Source organism: Schistocerca serialis, chromosome 5, assembly GCF_023864345.2.
Source record: "Schistocerca serialis cubense isolate TAMUIC-IGC-003099 chromosome 5, iqSchSeri2.2, whole genome shotgun sequence".
In the NCBI taxonomy this organism is placed as follows: domain Eukaryota; kingdom Metazoa; phylum Arthropoda; class Insecta; order Orthoptera; family Acrididae; genus Schistocerca; species Schistocerca serialis.
Genome location: NC_064642.1, coordinates 319,538,635 through 319,560,127, shown reverse-complemented (window position 1 = coordinate 319,560,127; position 21,493 = coordinate 319,538,635). Strand labels below are relative to the sequence as shown.

The window sequence follows — 21,493 nt, the reverse complement described above, 5'->3', positions numbered from 1 at the left end:
TCGCAGTTACCATATTTGTACCAATGTTCTGTGTTGCCCATTTTAGAGATATCAATTCCTCTTCAACTGTACTGCCTACTGAGTTATTCCTTACTATTGTATCTGTAGCCTTAGAGAACTCCAAGCGTATCTCGTCATTCCTTAGTAGTTCCGTATCGCACTTCTTTGCGTATTGAGTCTTTCTGACTTATCTCTTAAACTTCAGCCTACTCTTCATCACTACTACATTGTGACGGTATATCTGCTCCTGAGTAACCCTTACAAACCAGTATCTGATTTCGGAACTTCTGCCCGACCGTGATGTAATTAACTGAAATCTTCCCGATTACCCGGCCTTTCCCAATTATACCTGGTCGTCTTGTGATTCTTGAACAGAGAATTCGGTATTGGTAGCTGTAATTTACTACAGAAATCAATTAGTCTTTCTCCGCTCTCATTTCTGCTACCAAGCCCATATTCTCCCGTGAACCCTGCATCTGCTCCAACCCTATTTCAATCCCCCATGATTATTAGATGTTCATCACCTTTTACGTACTAAATTATCTGTTAAACATCATTATATACTTTATCTCTTCGTCTTCTGCTTGCGACGTCATCATGTGTACCTGAACTATTGTTGTGGGTGTTGGTTTTCTGTCGATTCTGATACGAACAACCCTGTTACTGAACTGTTCACAGTAACTGACTCTCTATCCTACCTTCCTATTTATAGCGAATCCTACTCCCGTTATACCATTTTCTGGTGCTTATCTCACCAGAAATCCTTGCCGTCTTTTCATTTCACTTCACTGACCCCTACTATACCTAGATTGAGCCGTTGAATTCCCTTTTCAGATTTTTTAGCTGCCCTACCACGTTCAAGCTTCTAACATTCCACGTCCCGACTCGAGAACGTTTTCCTTTCTTTGGTTATTCAGTCTTTTTCTCATGCTCACCTCCACCTTGGCAGTTCCCTCCCGGAGATCCGAATGGGGGAGTATTCCGGAGTCTTTGTCAATGAAGAGATCTTAATGACACTTTTTCAATTTCATGGCCCATATCCTGTGTATACATGTTATGTGTCTTTAATGCAGTGGTTTTCATTGCCTTCTGCATCCTCATGCCGTTGATGTCTGCAGATTCTTCCGCCTTCAGGGGCAATTCCCCCCCCCCCCCCCCCCCCCTCCCCCCTAGGACAAGAGAGTGCCCCTGAACTTCAGTCCGCTCCTCCGCCCTCTTTAAGAAGGCCGTAGGCAGAACGAGGGTGACTTCTTATGCCGGAAGTCTTCGGCCGACAACGCTGGTTATTAATCAAAATTTTGGCGGTGGCGGGTTTCGAAAACGGAACCAAAGAGGTTTTGAGTCCTAATTAAAGACGCTACCCCTTTTTTTATGTTATTTTTGTTCTATATATTGTTCGTTGAATTTGTTCCTTACGGACGTCCGATGACACTCGTTCAGGCTGTTTGTTGATCCATTCACTCAGTTTTTTTATTACAGAGAGTAGCTAAACCCTCTGACCGAACACGCTGAGCTACCGTGCCGGTTACCCCTAGACCACGGGATATACAAAGAATAACAGTCGTCGTGTCACACTTCCCTGGAGCACTGCTCACGATACCCTCGTCTCTGACGAACACTCGCCGTCCAGGGCAACATACTGGTTTCTATTGCTTAAAAGGCTTTGAGCCACTCACATACTCAAAACATATTCCGCATGCTCGAACCGTTCTTAACAGCCTACAGTGGGACACCATGTCCCTCTCAAGGACATTTATTACATTCGAACTCAGAATACGTTAAAGAATTCTGCAGCGAACCGATGTTAAGGGTATTGCTCTACAATTAAGTGGGTCAGTTTCCTCCAGTCCCCTGGGACTTTCCGCTGGGCGAGAGATTCGTCATAAATGCAAGCTAATTAGGAAACATGCCGCAGAGTCCTCTATGTAAAACCGATCTGAGATTCCACCCGCAACTGGCGATTTATTTGTTTTCAACTCTTTCAGTTGCTTCTCTACCCAAAGGATGCTTATTACTACGTCCTCCTTACGGGAGTCTGTAAGACAGTCAGACGACGGTGCATTTATATGGTCGTGTTATGTGAGTGATTTCTTAAATCCTTGATTTAAAACTTCGGCTTTCCTTTCGTTATCTGCTGCTGTCACATTAGACTCGTCAACGAGTGAGTGGATAGAAGGCTTCGACCAGCTTAGCGATTTCACTCAGGACGATAATTGTCTCAGGTTCTCTGCGATACCTTCGCTAAGGTATGACGGTGGTACTTGTGTGCTTCGCGGATCATTTTTTTTGCAGACTCATGAGTTTCTGCTAACTTTTGCACGTTCTTTTTTTGAACCGGGCGTGCAACGGTCTCAGTGTCCTAGCATTTTCTGAATTTTGTTATTAAGCCGCGGTGGGGCTTTTCTGTTACTTACTCTGCACATACTGCTCCAGGGGACAACTTACAATCTGTTTACACTTTTCCCACAACCTCTCTAGCTCCAGAATGGTTGATTTATACGAGGGCCGTTCAGAAAGTAACCTCCGGTTGATTTAAAAAATACACCAAGTTAAATAAAAATATTTTAATATATACATCTTACAACTACATCTTTGCACTATTTTTCTACATAGGCTCCATAGCGATTGAGGCACTTATCGTATCTCTTCACAAGCTTTGAAATTCCTTCTGCATAAAAATCACCCGCTTGTGCCTGGAGCCAGCCTGTGACCGCATCTTTGAGCGCTTCGTCGTCATCAAACCGCTGTGACCCGAGCCATTTCTTCAAATGCATGAAAAGGTGATAATCACTTGGCGCCAGGTCTGGGCTGTAAGATGGATGGTTGATAACGTCCCACTTGAAGGACTCAAGAAGGGCCGTTGTTCTGCGAGCAGAGTGAGGACGGGCGTTATCGTGCAAAAAAACGATACCGGAAGTCAGCATACCACGGCGTTTGTTCTGTATAGCCCGTCGTAACTTTTTTATTGTTTCACAGTACACGTCTTGATTAATGGTCGTACCACGTTCCATGAATTCAACCAACAACACCCCTTTGGCATCCCAAAACACCGTTGCCATCAGTTTTCTGGCAGAAAAATCTTGCAAGGCTTTTCTTGGTTTGGTAGGCGAATTTGAATGTGCCCACATCTTTGATTGTTCTTTTGTCTCAGGGTTCACGTACTTAATCCAGGTTTCGTCACCGGTCACGATTCTGTTTAACAATGGTTCTCCTTCGTCCTCATAACGTGACAGAAAGTCTAATGCAGAGGCCATTCTTTGAGTTTTGTGGTGGTCGGTAAGAATTTTGGGCACCCATCGTGCACAGAACTTACGGTAACCCAATCTTGCTGTCACTATCTCGTACAAGAGAGTCTTAGAAATCTGTGGAAAACCAGTAGGCAACTCCGACATTGAGAAACGTCGATTTTCACGAACTTTTGCATCAACTGTCTGAACGAGTTCGTCAGTCACCAATGATGGTCTACCACTCCTCTCTTCATCATGAACGTTTTCTCGTCCACTTTTAAATAAACGTACCCATTCACGGACAACTCCTTCACTCACAAATCTTGGTCCGTACACGGCACAAAGCTCACGATGAATAGCTGCTGCAGAATATCCTTTGGCTGTAAAAAACCTTATGACAGCACGCACTTCACATTTGGTGGGGTTTTCTATTGCAGCACACATTTCAAACTGCCACAAAAACTAAACTAGCGCAGGTACGACGTTCACTCGACCACGGCTTGATGCCGACTGACCTGTTGAGTGCGTGAACGCACAGATGGCGTCGCTACTCCCCCCACAACCCGCACTGTGACCAATCGGAGGTTACTTTCTGAACCGTCCTCGTATTTGCCCATTCATTTTCTATATGAAGATGGCATCTGCTCTTTCGGACATGTCCGAAAGAACAGATGCTATGTTCATATCGTTTAAGGCTAACAGCCTGATGACCTTCTTCAGTGCGGATGCACACGATTTGCCTTAATTCTTACGGGACTCGGTGGATTGTCTGCCGCGAGTAATGGGTATAATGGCAGGGGCACTACGAATGTAGTGTGTGGACTATGAGTTGAGAATGTGGGTCTCACGGGGAGCGTGCCGGCGATAAATCTCTGCAGTCGCACTATTCTCTGTGCCCTCGGTGGCTCATTTGGATAGAGCGTCTGCCCCCTAAGCAGGAGAGACCGGGTTCGATTCCCGGTCGGGGCACACATTTTCAGCTGTCCCCGTTGATGTATATCAGCGGCCGTCAGCGGCTAATGGTATTGATTTAATTGTAATTTCATTCATTTTCTAAGTTGAATGTTAATAACTGCTTATCTGCTCTTTCTAGCAAAAATAATCTCCTAGCCTTCTTCATTGATTCATTAACCATCGTCTCTGGGTGATGACATCATGATCACTAATCCCTCTTGCTGCACTGACGCCATTGATAAGCTCAGGCCTATTTGAAGCTACAAGGCCTAAAATATTTCCACTGGGTGTGGGATGTGAAACTATCTGTTCAAGACAGTTTTCGGAAAAAAGTGTTCAAAGGTACTTCATAAGATTCCCCGTCACTACCATCAGCTAATGTGTGCCTATTTATTTCTAGGGTTTACACACTATTATTATTGGTTTAGTGTTATATACAATGAATTTACGTAACTCGAGGGAACCTCCTCAGCATGGCTTTTCATTGTGTCTCATATGAATGGGCTTGGATTATCTAGTAATACAATTGTCATAAATGGGTGCTACGGTTCTTCACAGGGCTTTCAGTGAATTCGATATGTCATATTCGGAAGTCAGAGGAGAGGAGCATGTACCAAAGTTTGTTAGTTAGTTAGTCATTTGTCCCATAGATCAAATTTATGGTAAATGTAATGCTGTGGAGCATGTCAACAGACCAAGCGCAGAACAATTACACTGATGAGCCAAAACATTATGACCGCCTGCTTAATAGCTTGTCTGTCCGTCTTTGGAACGAAATAAATCAATGATTCTGCGTATCAGGGATGCGACAGTTCGTCTAGATTTCTACGCACAAGTAATGGGCCACTGATTTGCGTACGCAGTGACTGCGCACGATTGCGACTCAAATGGATTCCATAGGATTTACATCAGGCGAATTTTGTCGCAGAGACATCAATGTGAGTTCACTATAATGCCCCTCAAACCACTATAGCACGGTTCTGGCTCCGAGACAAGGCCAATTATACTGCTGAAAGATGACTTCGCCTTTGGGGAAGACATCAAACATAGAGGGACGCAGGTGTTTCGCAGATACCAGGGTGTCTTCGATTACGACCACACGTCCCATACAAGCACAGGAGAATGTCTCCCATAGCATAATATGCCACCAGCCTCCATGCGGGGCGTGCTGTACGTTTCGAGCCACCGTTGACCTCGATGACGGCGTTTGTGAGGACTACTATCGACCTAGTGTAGCAAAAATGTGGTTCACCCGAAGAACCGACACGTTTCCATTGATTGACAGCCGAATCCCGATGGTCCCGCGCCCACTGCAGTCGTAGTTGACGACGTCGCTCGGTCAACATGAGAACACGTAGGGGGGGTCTGCTATGGAGCTCCGTGTTCAGCAATGTACGATGATCGCTGTGCTCCGAAACACTTGTGCGCGCAATTGCATTATGCTCTTTCGGCACAGATGTCACAGATCACCGTTTATTCCACTTTACAGAGCAGATAAGTCACCGAACCTCACGTTCTGTGAAGAGTCGTGGTCGTCCAACAATTTAGTTTCACTGTCATACCTCTTTTCATAGATTCTCACGACATTAGCACGTGAAATTGAGACCCGTTTCGCCGTTTTCGTTCACGGTCTCTGCGTAATAATAATCTTCCGTTTGTCAAATTCGCTTATCTCAATTGATTTCCCGATTTGCAGTCCATATCTTCGCTAGGGTTATCCAACGTCCGCGTCTGCTCCGCTTACATATTTTTGTTACTGCGTGACTGGGTGTTTGTGTTGTCCTCATCATTTCATCATCATCATTCATCGAAGTGGCGAGATTGGACTGAGTAGAGATTGGAATTTTTACGGGCGCTGATAACCACGCAGTTGAGCGCCCCACAAACCAAACATCATCATCATCATCATCATCATCATCACCACCTGACCCCATGCCCTTCCATATCCACCCCCATCGATGTGTTTGGGCTGAAGACGCCATAGCGGTCCGTGGGTATCATTTGCCTTCTGAGGCCTGTTCGGACGGATTTTAGATTTAGTTTATTATGATTCCAGCAAATAACTTTCATGTGCTATACAGAATCGAAATGGCAGCCATTTATTATGAGCTAAAATGCTACAGTATGCTGTAACTATTGCTCTAAAATGATGCCACTTAGCTTGGAATATGAGCTGTAAATCGCACGAAAATTACTTCATTTCTTTTCGAATGAACGCTGGTATGCGAATAAAAGGGATGAGAATGTATTTTGTAGCGCTCTCTCCACGATAATTAGAAACCAGTCCCGAGTGCTGAAATGATGCTCACCCACACTACGATCAGCTGAGACAAGACACGCAGCTATCTGTTTTCGACTGTGCCTACTCTGATGTGACATTATCCATTGTGGAACTGCGAGTGCTACGTTGCTCACAGCACCACTTCAGTAGTTTTCTTTCAAACTTCGTGTATCATATTGCGAAAGTGTAGAGTCATGAGGGATGATTTGGGAGCGATTGCAATAATGGCACTGTATCCGAGTGCTCTAACTCACACACTGGCAGTTTGTTGACCCAGTTTCAATAAATGCTGTTACCCGATTTTTTATTTTATTTTGTTCCTGTTGATTATAAAATTGCAATGTATTTAAACAGTTCAGTTTACATACATAAAATTAAGACATTCCATTTAGTTACTATTAATACCTTTGTAAATCAAAAGGTTATAGGCTACCACATTCTAGCACATTGGAAATGTTTTGCATGGGTCACCACATGCAAGCTTGTAGAAATGGCTCTGAGCACTATGCGACTTAACTTCTGAGGTCATCAGTCGCCTAGAACTTAGAACTAATTAAACCTAACTAACCTAAGGACATCACACACATCCATGCCCGAGGCAGGATTCGAACCTGCGACCGCAGCGGTCGCTCGGCTCCAGACTGTAGCGCCTAGAACCGCACGGCCACTCCGGCCGGCTCAAGCTTGTAGAAGCAAACATTGTAAATGAAGATAGAGATCAGGATATATACAACAAATAATTAAAGAGCTTTTAATGGTTCTTTATTTACGTGACCATTACGGCACTCCAACCCCAGTTCTCGATACCAGTAATATCGTACTACTTTTCTGCGAAGTAACAGACATATTTTTGTGACAATATTCACATTTGGTTTTGTTAATATATAGGTACTCCGATGTATCGATATGTTACAGTGATATGGTTCTTGTGTGTATTCATTTCGGTGACACTGTCCTAATCTTTGGCTTACTTGTAACCGTTTTGGCGCGAATGTGCACAGAGCAGTCTTTGTTTCACTTTGCAGAAGTTAAGTTGTTATTTCGCTTTGTAAAATAACAGTCAAGTCTTGTGTTTGGTTAAAGTGGAAATTAAATATATGAAGATTGATACAAAACTGTTTTCTTGATGATATGACAATTAAGAAGAAGTATATGTGAATTTACAAGAAGTTTAATAAAAATGTGGATCGTGAACACCAAGTCAAAAATTATTTCTACCATACCATTGTTTTGATCTGGGATCGTTTGAGCATTAAGAATTTCCTGAAAAACGCATTTGTTAGGTCTTCAAATATTGCTAAATACAGATCTGGACCTTCTAGCAGTCAAAGTGGAATCATCCTAGAATCAACAAGATGAGCCATAACAACTTCGACGAAATCTACGTGGGAATCCATTCAAGATAAGTGCCAAAATTAATGACTTTTTTACAGTAACTTCATTATTTCCATTCTGACGATAACATCCACGGTCATAACTTTGTTGTTGCCCGATAAAGCGAACATATGCTGCGTGAGCAACATTATTAATCTGATTTCTAACCTACTTTGCAAGTGGTGGTATTGTTAGAAGGTGGAGTGTAAAGTACTACTATGAGGTGAAGAAATTGGAACAAGAAAGGAAATTGTGCATCAAACCAAACAGAGGACTGATGATCCAAAGGAAAAAGTGTTTCAGATGCGGAGGAGTCATGTAGGTCAACTCTGATTTAATGGGGTTAAAAAAATCAAATATGTCCTGCAAGCAAGAAACAAGTACCAGAAGAACTGTATTTGTGTAATGTGAGGCAGGTGAACGACGATGGAACAAATAACAGTAAAACGTTAGTCATTTGTGTGTGATTACGATTCAGATTGCCTGCCTAGCCCGAGTATCTATAGACACACTCAGTCAAAGATCCTGAGGCTGTACAAGAATTCAGTTGAGGGTGTAAGCCATATGTAGAGTGGGCTGCTGGCGCGATACCGCTGATACCACAGTCACGTGTCACTATCACAGTCACGTGTCACTCTCCCAGTCACTCTCCCGTTCATAAAGCTTTGCTTACGTGCCATACGATTATTCTAGGCTCGACTTCGTCGTGTTTTTCTTTTTTAGAGTCATCATTCTTCTGACTGGTTTGATGCGACACGCCACGACTTCCTCCTCTGTGCCAATCTCTTCATCTCAGAGTAGCACTTGGGTAGCACTTGCCGCCTACATCCTCAATTATTAGCTGGATATTTTCCAGTCTCTGTTCTCCTGTACAGTTTTTACCGTCTACAGCTCCCTCTAGTACCACGTAAGTTATTACGTCACGTCTTTGCAGATGCCTTACCAGCTTGTCAGTGTTTCCTATATATTGCTTTCTTAGCCGATTCTCTGGAGAATCTCCTCATTCCTTACCTTGTCAGTCCACCTAATTTTCAACATTCTTCTGTAACACCACATCTCAAACGCTTCGATTCTCTTCTTTTCCGATTTCCTCACAGTTCACGTTTCACTACTATGCAATATTGTGCTCTAAACACACATTCTCAAACATGTTGTTGTTGTTTGTTTGTTGTGGTCTTCAGTTCTGAGACTGGTTTGATGCAGCTCTCCATGCTACTCTATCCTGTGCAAGCTTCTTCATCTCCCAGTACCTACTGCAACATACATCCTTCTGAATCTGCTTAGTGTATTCATCTCTTGGTCTCCCTCTACGATTTTTACCCTCCACGCTGCCCTCCAATACTAAATTGGTGATCCCTTGATGCCTCAGAACATGTCCTACCAACCGATCCCTTCTTCTAGTCAAGTTGTGCCACAAACTTCTCCCCAATCCTATTCAAAACCTCCTCATTAGTTATGTGATCTACCCATCTAATCTTCAGCATTCTTCTGTAGCACCACATTTCAAAAGCTTCTATTCTCTTCCTGTCTAAACTATTTATCGTTCATGTTTCACTTCCATACATGGCTACGCTCCATACAAATACTTTCAGAAACGACTTCCTGATACTTAAATCTATACTCGATGTTAACAAATTTCTCTTCTTCAGAAACGCTTTCCTTGCCATTGCCAGTCTACATTTGATATCCTCTCTACTTCGACCATCATCAGTTATTTTGCTCCCCAAATAGAAAAACTCCTTTACTACATTAAATGTCTCATTTTCTAATCTAATTCCCTCAGCATCACCCGACTTGATTAGACTACATTCCATTAACCTCGTTTTGCTTTTGTTGATGTTCATCTTATACCCTCCTTTCATGACACAGTCCATTCCGTTCGACTGCTCTTCCAAGTCCTTTGCTGTCTCTGGCAGAATTACAATGTCATCGGCGAACCTCAAAGTTTTTATTTCTTCTCCATGGATTCTAATACCTACTCCGAATTTTTAGTTTGTTTCCTTCATTGCTTGCTCAGTATAAAGATTGAATAGCATCGGCGAGAGGCTACAACCCTGTCTCACGTCCTTCCCAACCACTGCTTCCCTCTGATGTCCCTCGACTCTTATAACTGCCACCTGGTTTCTGTACAAATTGTAAATAGCTTTTCGCTCCTTGTATTTTATCCCTGCCACCTTCAGAATTTGAAAGAGAGTATTCCAGTCAACATTGTCAAAAGATTTCTCTAAGTCTACAAATGCTAGAAACGTAGGTTTGCCTTTCCTTAATCTAGCTTCTAAGATAAGTCGTAAGGTCAGTATTGCCTTACGTGTTCCAATATTTCTATGGAATCCATACTGATCTTCCCCGAGGTCGGCTTCTACCAGTTTTTCCATTCGTCTGTAAAGAATTCGCTTCTTCGCTAATTATGGCATATGTTTGATAATAGTAGACTTCTCTTGGCTCTTTTTGCCACTGCTTTTTATGTTTTCCTTGCTCCGTTCGTCACTGGTTATTTTGGTGCCTGAGTAGTAAAATTCCTTAACTCCGTCTACTTCGTGACCATCAATCCTGATGTTAAGTTTCTCGCTGTTCTAATTTCTGCTACTTCTCATTACCTTTGTCTTTCTTCGATTTACTCACAATTCACTCAGGATAGCAGTGTCATCAGTGAAACGTATCAATGATATCCTTTCACCCTAAATTTTAATCACACTTCTGAATCTTCCTTTCAGTTGCTTCTTCGATGTACAGATTGTACAAAACTACAGCCCTTATCTTACACACTTTTTAACCCGAGCACTTCGTTCTTTGTCTTCCACTTTTATTCTTTCTTGGCTCTTGTACATGCTGCATATTACCCGTCTCTCCCTATAGCTTAGCCCTATTTTTCTCAGAATGTCCAACATCTTGCACCATTTCACACTGTCGAGTGCTTCTTCCAGGTCGACAAATTCGATCATCGTGTCTTGATTTTCCTTTAGTCTTGCTTCCATTATCAACCGCAACGTCAGAATTCTCTCTCTGGTGCCTTTACCTTTACTAAAGCCAAACTGATAATCCAATACAGCCTCAACTTTTTTCCATTCTTCTATAAATTATTCTTGTAACTCGGAATTCGTGGACTGTTAGCTGATTGTTCTATAATTCTCACACTCGTCAACTCTTGCAGTATTCGGAGTTGTGTGGATGATATTTTCCCAGTAGTCAGATAGTATGTCGCCAGCCTCATACATTCTACACACCAGCGTGAATGGTCGTTTTGTTGCCACTTTCCCCAATGACTCTAGAATTTCTTACGTAATGTTATCCGTCCCTCCATCCGTATTTGACATGAAGTCCTCCAAAGCTCTTAAATTCTGATTGTAACACGGAATCCCCTCTCTTCTAAATCGACTCCTGTTTCTTCTTTCACATCAGACAAATCTTCTCGCTCCTAGAGGCCTTCAATGTAATCTTTCCACGTGCCCGCTCTCTCCTCTGCATTTAACAGTGGAATTCTCCTTGCACTCTTAATGTTATCAAACTTGCTTTAAATTTTACCGAAAGCTGTTTTGACTTTCCTATACGCTGAGCCAGTTCTACCGAAAATCATATCTTTTTCTATTTCTTCGCATTTTTCATGCAGTCTTTTCGTCTTAGTTTCCCTTCATTTCCTATTTATTTAATTCCTAAGTGACCTGCATTTATGTGTTCCTGAATTTTCCTGAACAGTTTTTTACTTCCTTCTTTCATCGATCACATGAAATATTTCTTCTGTTACCCGTGGTCTCTGCGCAGTTTCCTTCTTTGTGCTATGTTCTTCTTTCCAACTTTTGTGATTGCTCTATTCCTATTCAACTGTATTGCCTACTGAGCTATTCCTTATTGCTGTATCTGCAGCCTTACGCAACGTGAAGCATTTCTCGTCATTCCGTAGTACTTCTGTATCCCAGTTCTTTCGTGTTTATTCTTCTTGACTAGTCTCTCAAACTTCAGTGTACTCTTCATCACTACTAAATTGTGTGTGTGTCTATATCTGCTCCAGGTTACGCCTTACAGTCCAGTATTTGATTTCAGAATCTTTGTCTGCCAATGATGTAATCTAAGTGAAATCTTCCCATATCATCTGGCCTTTTCCAAGTAAACCTCCTCTTGTGATTCTTAAACCGAGTATTCCCCATTGCTAGCTGAAATTTATTACAAAACTCAATTATCCTTTCTTCTCTCTCAGTCCTTATCCAAAGCACATATTTCTCTGTAACCATCTCTTCTACTCAATCCCCTACAACGACTATTAGATATTCATCTCCCTTTACGTATTGTATTATTCTTTCACTAACCTCATACACTTTCTCTGTCTCCTCGTTTTCCGTTTGCGACATCGGCATGTGTACTTGAACTATAGTTGTCGGTTTGTTGTCGGTTCTGATAAGAACAACCCTATCACTGAACAGTTCACAGCATCACACTCTCTGACCTACCTTCCTGTTCATAACGAATCTTACTGCTTTTACACTATTTTCTGCTGCTGTTGATATTACTCTATACTCATCTGACAAGAAATCGTTGTCTTCTTTCCATTTCACTTTACTCACACTTAGATCGAGTCTTTGCATTTCCGTTTTCAGATTTTCTACCTTCCTTACCACATTCAAGTTTCTGACACTCCACGCACCGATTCGTAAAACGTTATCCTTTCGTTGGTTATTCAGTCTTTTTCTCTAGGTCACCTCCCCATTGGCAGATGCGAATGGGGGAGTATTTGAGAATCTTTTGCCAATGGAGACATCATCATGTCCCTTTTTCAATTATGAGTCACATGTACTTTGGATACACGTTATGTGTCTTTAATGCAGTGATTTCCATTGATTTCTGCATCCTCATGCCGTTGATCATTACTGACTGTGCCGTGGACCTCTGTCCAGTCCTCCGCCCCTCTATGACAAGGCCGTTGGCAGAATGACGGTGACTTCGTATGCCGGAAGTCCTCGCCCACCAATGCTGATCATTAATCAAAATTTAAGCGGTGGTGGATTTCGAACCCAGACCGAGAACGTTTTGATTGCTAATCAAAGACGTCCCCCTTTTTTTGTTGATCTCATTTTGTTCGTTATTGTTTGTTCTATGTGTTCGGTGCGGACATCCTATGACGTCTGTTTAAGTTCTTCGTTTATCCATTCACTCAGTTTTTTTTAATTGCAGAGGGCAGCTAACCCTCTGACCGAGCAAGCTGAGCTACCGTGCCGGCTTCCTAGATCACGGTTGTTCTACTGATGAGATATGTTCCATGCGCCGTATTCCTCAGACACGGCCCCCTCCGATATTTATCTATTCCGTTTCCTGCCGAATTTCCTTAATAGCTGACGCCTTACTTCACTCCTGGTCAGCCACTCACTACTTGAACTTTGCCGTGACCGATCACACGCCCTCAGTGCCACTGTCTGTACGATTAATCGTAAAGTTTTGTTGCTGCTTATGTCCGAGTAGAGTAGCTGTGGTGCTGTAGACTTGATCATTGGATTGACTGTTCAAAACTGAAGAGGTTTTTCTGCAAAATCGAAAAAGAGAGGAAAATGTTGCAAACATTAATAAGAAGAACGGACCGGATGATACGACAAGTACCTGAGGGAGCTGTAGAGGGTAAAATCTATAGTGGAAGATAGAGACTGGAGTGTATCCAGCAAATAACTCAGGACGCTGGTTGCAAGTGCTGCTCTGAGGTGAGAGGTTGGCGCAGGAGAGCAGTTCGCTGCGGTGCTCATCAAGCCAGTCACATGACGAATGACTGAAAAAAAAAAAAGAAATACCGACATACATAGCATGTACAACAAAAAATTGGTAATTTTTGAGGCCTTTTTGATCCAGTACTCACATTTTCGTTTATTACTGCAGTATTCATGAGGATAATTGAATGGATCATGGAATGACGTGCATGAGTTGTCTTGACTGATAAATCGCGTTGTGTATTCATGTTAGCCTCGCTGTGAGTTGCAGCTGTATGGGCTGGCACGCTGGAAACTGACCAACAACGTCCTTATCAGGCATGCATGCTGTTTTCCAGGAGATAAGATGACCGTTCCATGAGGCCAGAACTTATGAATCTGCTTTTAATTTACGTCTGATTCTGTGACATGTCCGCTAATAATTACAGTGATGTAATTCTAACCGTGAACAGAGTGATGTAACTCTAGCCGCGGACAAAGGAGCGAACACAAACCATCTTAAACTGCATTTCTTCCTATTGCCAGAGGTTGCCTAACTCACGGTTATGATGGTTAGCTACGAGTTTCTATCTGATTATTATACGTGAGCATGGAAATATTATTGGTATTTGCATTACCAAAGTTAAAAATAAACAAATGTTTGGCATATAACAATAAAACTTAACTAAGGTTGGAGATAACACATTTACATCTTTTGCGGTGGTGGTGCTTCAAAGCTAGGAAGTATTGAGAAAACGTCACAGTTCACCGCATATAACTGATAATAAGTACTCCTTTATTAATAACAGATCGCCGTCAGGTGCTGCAACTGTCAATATAACGTTACCTGGTGTACATTCTCACGAAGACTCAAGACTCACAAAGTAAGGCGTCACGTACTTATGTAAGATATTTAAAACAGTTTACATGGCGATTTCAAATCCGTGACTTCAAACAACATAAAATCTATCACAAGTCACTGAAAATAAAAGCATGGGACAGAAAGTAATAGGAATGACAGCGTTCGTAGATATACTGAAATACTTAAGTGAGGTGCATTTGTACATAGTAACCTGTTGTCAAACAGTATAATATATTTTACTATCTATAACACACTGTAGCAAACACTTACCTATACATACACGGGGTGTCCAGTTCCTGTTGAGGTATGGGCAATTATAATTGTGATAAGTAATGTGTAGCATTCGGTGCTGCAGGCTATTCTACTGTTGCAGTTCATTGCGCATCTCTGAATGGTACTAATTTATAGGACACTAATAGTGGCACTGATACCAACCGTAGCACCGCAACAGCCAACTACATCAATGAGTTGAGTTTTGCTGCCCATGCTCTAAGTTAGTAGGACAAGATTAGTGTCTCCGTGCAGTGTGAGAGAGCTATACTGTAAACAGAGCAATGGAGACCTACTATTCCACGAGGGACATAGCAGTCTACTTCTACATAAAAGACGGATGGGAATGAGAGGACTGTTTGGTTGATATCTCGATGGGCATTGATTTCCGGATTTATAATTTTCGGAACTTTTCTTGTAGTTTCCTACTGTGGAATATACGATACCGTTTTCTTTAACACCCTGTACGCAGTCTAGTTCCAACATTAAGTTTGGAAACACTATACATACTAGAGAGTGCATCCCCAAGTAGTAGATGAAGTGCAAATATGAAACAATTTTCTTCTTCGTTCACGAATTTCTCAATTTTTCACATTAGGCAAACAAAACATCTGTAGCATGTGCTTGGGGATATACACTCCTGGAAATTGAAATAAGAACACCGTGAATTCATTGTCCCAGGAAGGGGAAACTTTATTGACAGATTCCTGGGGTCAGATACATCACATGATCACACTGACAGAACCACAGGCACATAGACACAGGCAACAGAGCATGCACAATGTCAGCACTAGTACATTGTATATCCATCTTTCGCAGCAATGCAGGCTGCTATTCTCCCATGGAGACGATCGTAGAGATGCTGGATGTAGTCCTGTGGAACGGTTTGCCATGCCATTTCCACCTGGCGCCTCAGTTGGACCAGGTTCGTGCTGGACGTGCAGACCGCGTGAGACGACGCTTCATCCAGTCCCAAACATGCTCAATGGGGGACAGATCCGGAGATCTTGCTGGCCAGGGTAGTTGACTTACACCTTCTGGAGCACGTTGGGTGGCACGGGATACATGCGGACGTGCATTGTCCTGTTGGAACAGCAAGTTCCCTTGCCGGTCTAGGAATGGTAGAACGATGGGTTCGATGACGGTTTGAATGTACCGTGCACTATTCAGTGTCCCCTCGACGATCACCAGTGGTGTACGGCCAGTGCAGGAGATCGCTCCCCACACCATGATGCCGGGTGTTGGCCCTGTGTGCCTCGGTCGTATGCAGTCCTGATTGTGGCGCTCACCTGCACGGCGCCAAACACGCATACGACCATCATTGGCACCAAGGCAGAAGCGACTCTCATCGCTGAAGACGACACGTCTCCATTCGTCCCTCCATTCACGCCTGTCGCGACACCACTGGAGGCGGGCTGCACGATGTTGGGCGTTAGCGGAAGACGGCCTAACGGTGTGCGGGACCGTAGCCCAGCTTCATGGAGACGGTTGCGAATGGTCCTCGCCGATACCCCAGGAGCAACAGTGTCCCTAATTTGCTGGGAAGTGGCGGTGCGGTCCCCTACGGCACTGCGTAGGATCCTACGGTCTTGGCGTGCATCCGTGTGTCGCTGCGGTCCGGTCCCAGGTCGACGGGCACGTGCACCTTCCGCCGACCACTGGCGACAACGTCGATGTACTGTGGAGACCTCACGCCCCACGTGTTGAGCAATTCGGCGGTACGTCCACCCGGCCTCCCGCATGCCCACTATACGCCCTCGCTCAAAGTCCGTCAACTGCACATACGGTTCACGTCCACGCTGTCGCGGCATGCTACCAGTGTTAAAGACTGCGATGGAGCTCCGTATGCCACGGCAAACTGGCTGACACTGACGGCGGCGGTGCACAAATGCTGCGCAGCTAACACCATTCGACGGCCAACACCGCGGTTCCTGGTGTGTCCGCTGTGCCGTGCGTGTGATCATTGCTTGTACAGCCCTCTCGCAGTGTCCGGAGCAAGTATGGTGAGTCTGACACACCGGGGTCAATGTGTTCTTTTTTCCATTTCCAGGAGTGTATTTTAAGCTTCCTATAAATATTGTGGTAGGAACAATTGTAAGATGGGTTAACACGGAAGTTTGACATTTTTTGCTCTCAGATTATGGGGTAGAAATACGAAATAGTCCATTCGTTTCAAGTTTGTTAAAGTTAAAACAAATAATGGAAAATCTAATAATTAGTTGTCAATGAAAACACTATAAAACATATTGACACAATACAAAAACATACGAAATATATCATTTTCAATTATTAAATTCCTTATCCTAAGCAATTCCACTTGCAGCAGTCACACATATATCGTCCTTTATCGTAGCCTGCACATTCAGCGTGCGCCCGCATTTCGTGCATTATGCACGTTACTCATTCTTCCCCTCCCTTGTGCTGCGAAAATTTACCTCACTAGTGGTTCCACTGTTGTCTGGAACGCTACAGAGAGTGGATGAAGCATCTCTCACACTAAAAACATTTTCCTCAGAATGAGATGATTCTTGGTTCCTAGGCTCTGGTGGCCTCTGCTTCTTTGTCTCCGGTTTATTTGTTGCTGTTCTCTGCATTTAACAGTGGAATTCCCCTCGCACTCTTAGTGTTACGAAACTTGCTTTAATTTTACCGAAAGTTGCTTTCACTTCCTATACGCAGTCAGTTCTTCCGAAAATCATTTCTTTTTCTATTTCTTCACATTTTTCATGGGGTCTTTTATTCTTAGATTCCCTTCAATTCCTATTTATTTAATTCTCCAGTGAGCTATATTTCTGTATTCTTGTGTTTTCCTGTACAGTTTTGTACTTTCTTTTTTTTTTATCGATCATCTGAAGTATTTCCTCTGTTACCCATGGTTTCTGCGCCGTTTCCTCCTTTGTGCTATGTTCTTCTTTCCTACTTCTGTGATTATTCTTTTTTACAGATTTCCATTCCTCTTCAACTGTGCTGCCTACTGAGGTATTCCTTATTGCTGGATCTACAGCATTACTGAACTTGAAGCGTTTTCATTTACATGCTGCCTGGCCTCTTCTTTATTTGTGGAAAGGGTGAGATTTGCCAAGGCGTAGTTTCAGATGTGGCGGAAGATGTTCCTGCATCGACTTCACATTAGCCTTTCCATTTTTAGAAGTCACACCTACTGCAGACGGTTCAGTGACTGCATCATTGGGTAAATCCTCAATTATCCCTTCATTGCTGGCAATGAACTCTGCATCCGTGAAAGTACGAGGGTTTAATGGGTATATCCCTGTCACCCTAAACCCATTTAGTGCTATCTCCCATGTCTGGCACTTGAGTTACGCCTTCCCAAACTGTTTTTTGTCCATGTTTGTTACAGGCTTGGATTTTCCCTCATCCATACGCGTTCCTACTCAGTGTAATAGTCTTTCCTATCCTGTATAATTACTGGTGACGAGGAACGGTGTCTTTATGCCAACATAAGGAAAAGAAAGGAATGGTTGAGCCTAAACAAAGAAGCAACTTCCCGTACAAAGACCTGCGCGCATTCACAAAGAATAATGTTATGCACCTGGTGGAGTAGCGACGGTGTGGTGTACTACGAATTGCTTACCCGAGGTGTAACCGTCACTGCTCACATTTATTGTCAACAAATGAGACGTCCATAGCCACCTTATTCACCTGATCTTCGTCTTTTCCGCTCGCTAACGAACAACCTCCAAACAACTTCCTTTCTCGATGAAAATGCGCTCCGAACATGGCTCGATGACTTCTTCGCCTCAAAAGCACGTGATTTATACAGCTGCGGAATCGGAACGTCACCCAGCGTTGGCAGACTTGTAAGTTGTGAAGGAGAATATATTATTGATAACTAAGGTCTCTGTTATGTGTCTTTGTTGTGTTTGTTAAACTTATGGGAAACGTTACAAATTTCTGCCTCAACCCAATTTTTACGTATAATTAGTACTTGACAAAAGGTAACACTGTTCAAAGGCACCGCACTTACCCATTTTTTATATGTATGAACACTTTCTATTGAGTACTTTAAACATAGCTGCGCTACAGCAACGGTTCCACGTAAATCAGACTAAGAACAGCCGACCAGTTGCAAAGGATTACTTTATCCTTTGCAACTGGTCGGCTGTTCTTAGTCTGATTTACTTTCTATTGATTTATGTGTTATGATTTTATTTTCAGTGACTTATGATAGATTTTATGCTGTTTGACGCCGTAGGTTGTACATAACCGTGTAAGCTAAATGTCTTACCTGGGTATGTGACGTCTCTTTACGTGTGTTTTCTTGAGCATGTACACCAGACAGCGTTATACTGACAGTTAGATATGAAACGAATTTCATGTGTTTCCTTCCTTGGTATACAGGTTTCTTGATGATCTTGAGGAGTCTTCCCTCTTGTAACAGGGTAGTATTTATTATTAGTTCTTGTCGGTGAAGTATGAACGGCTTGAACGCATTTGTGTCTAATGCATCTCCGTAAAAGTTCAATGAGCTGCAAGGTAACATGTGCTATACACAATTATTAAATGGCATGCGAAAATTTACCAAGCTGGTAACGACTCAACACGTTTTCACGAATGCAAAATGTCGTAGTGGATGACCTGAGTTGAAGGAATTCGGTAGCATTCCTCCACAGCTATAAGAGACCCACGAAGCAGAGTGGATTCTCCAAAATTCAGATTCCCAAAAATCGGAGTTTCACGTGACTGTTAGGAAAAGAGTGACAGACTTATTCTCTTAGTACTTTTCTGTGTGGCTGGTATTTATCAAACGCTATGGTCTTCGTTTCTCTACAGAGCTAAGTGATGTGTGCGTCTTTGTTTTTCAGCAGCTAAAGAATCTCTGATATGACGATGATAACACACACTACACCCTAGTTCGTGGAACATCTGATATGGTTGTACTGGCTCTCTTTCTCCAAGCTTCAATTTAATACTTTTACGGAGAATGCGAATACTTTAACAGTTGCTGATTTATGCTTAAATGAAAATGACAATATTCTCTTCAATTTCCAACTTTTCCAGTCTTTTTCGACAGACATCACAGATAGGAAAATTCTTAGTCCAAAATAAATTTTTTATTCGCTTTTCGCTACGCACCGTTGTTTAAACTGCTTTCAGCTAATGCACTACGCTTTCGCCAGAGTACCCATGAATACATTTCCTAGAAATACCAACTGTCTCTCCCATGTAGTGAAACATTGCTACTTCGAGCTTCGAAAATAAAATAAAAATACAATCTGCGCAGGGCGAGAGTTTTTCCAGCAAAAAACTTCGAAAGCCAATACTGAGATTAGAATTGACTCTATCGATAAGCAGCTTAAAGCAGTCGTACGCAATTTCGCAGTTCGCTGTGAACAAATCACAGTATTTCGTCTCTGTTTTCCTTCGTTCCCAATCACATCTGTATTGATCGACCCTTATGAAATTGTATCTCCTTTTTTCATCTCTTTCTGTACCCCTCTCCCTACCCCTCCCCCACCCCCACTCCCCTCCCCCCCCCCCCTCTCTCTCTCTCTCTCTCTCTCTCTCTCTCCTTTTCTTGCTATTTTCCCTCGCCGAGAATCTGTAATTTATGAACAGTGAAATCGAAGTCTTATATTTATGTATCAATAACCATCATATTATGCACTTAGGCAACCCTACCGCAAGAACAGTAGTTTTGTAAACCTCTGTGTTTGATTAATCTGATCGCCGCATTGATACGTAGATCTGAAACTGCAAAATGCATTACAATCTCTCAGAACAGTGATTCCCAACCTGTCGGTAATTTTATGAACAGTAAAAACAAAAACGTTTTATCTAAGCTTTGCTGACGATTCTAAATTATTTTCATAATAAACTCAGTTTATCACTATTTTGCTAGACAACATTTATAAGTTCGTCATTATCATAATAATTCTAATGTCTCACCATTGCAGCGATATGAGGAAAGTCTCGACGAGTGGCGACGATATTGTTTGTACGGTGTGTAGTTCCACCTTTCGCAGCCCCGACATCAGGGGTCTCGTCAGACACGTTGTGGTACAATTTCATAATCGATTTTCGATTATACAACCAAAGTCGACAGTGACATCTGTAATCAGACTCTTTAACCCTAAGCTGATTTGAAATACGTATATTCTATTTTTTATTCATAAATGTTTATAACAACAGCACAAAATTGATGACTGCTTGTTGATTTCATAAATACTCTACAATTATTCTGAAATTGTATTTTAGGATTCCTGAAAGAAGTCCATATTTTTAATGTTGAAATCAATTAAACTGATCATCTCATATTTCGATACCGTGCATAGAGGCTCTACAACAGCTAAAGGTGATAATAGGGTGAGAAGTTTGATGGGGGACCTACTCATTTGGCTAACTGCAAATAAGTGTCACGCATTAACGGAAGAAGTTATGATGCAGTACTGGAATTCAGTTAACTGTCAAGTTTCAGTCTGCAGTATTCATTCAACTGATGTTAGAGAACGAAAGATCATTTTTTACACATACAGCTGTAACCTAAATGCGACAGGTAAATTAATATTAACGAAGTATTAATAATAATAATGAAATCTCAATGACTTTGGAAATATTACAGATGCGCAAAATCTAAGACCTGTTTTAGAATCATCACAAAAATTACTTTAAGGCGAGGTAGTCTACTGATCGTTTCACAGTCGTTTTACATTTCGTAAAGGGCAGATTTATTTTATTCTGCCAAGATAGCACGACATGTTGTGGAAAGAATAGTTTACTCACACATGGTTGCTCTCACATTAATAGCCATATCTATTTAATACTCAAAGGAAAATGTGATTTGAGTTAATACTAATATAAATTAAAGTAGTGCTAGCTATCATGCAGCATAATTCTACTATGA

General features: G+C 42.3%; 1 protein-coding gene and 1 non-coding gene across 2 annotated transcripts in view; both read left to right on the top strand.

Annotated features, from left to right (window-relative positions):
* Window positions 1-21,493, top strand: part of LOC126481921 (endothelin-converting enzyme-like 1) — a 270,679-nt gene that overhangs the window by 59,586 nt on the left and 189,600 nt on the right. The window lies entirely within an intron of this gene.
* Trnar-ccu (transfer RNA arginine (anticodon CCU)) lies at window positions 4,122-4,196 on the top strand. Its single transcript has one exon. It is a non-coding gene; the product is annotated as a tRNA-Arg (tRNA).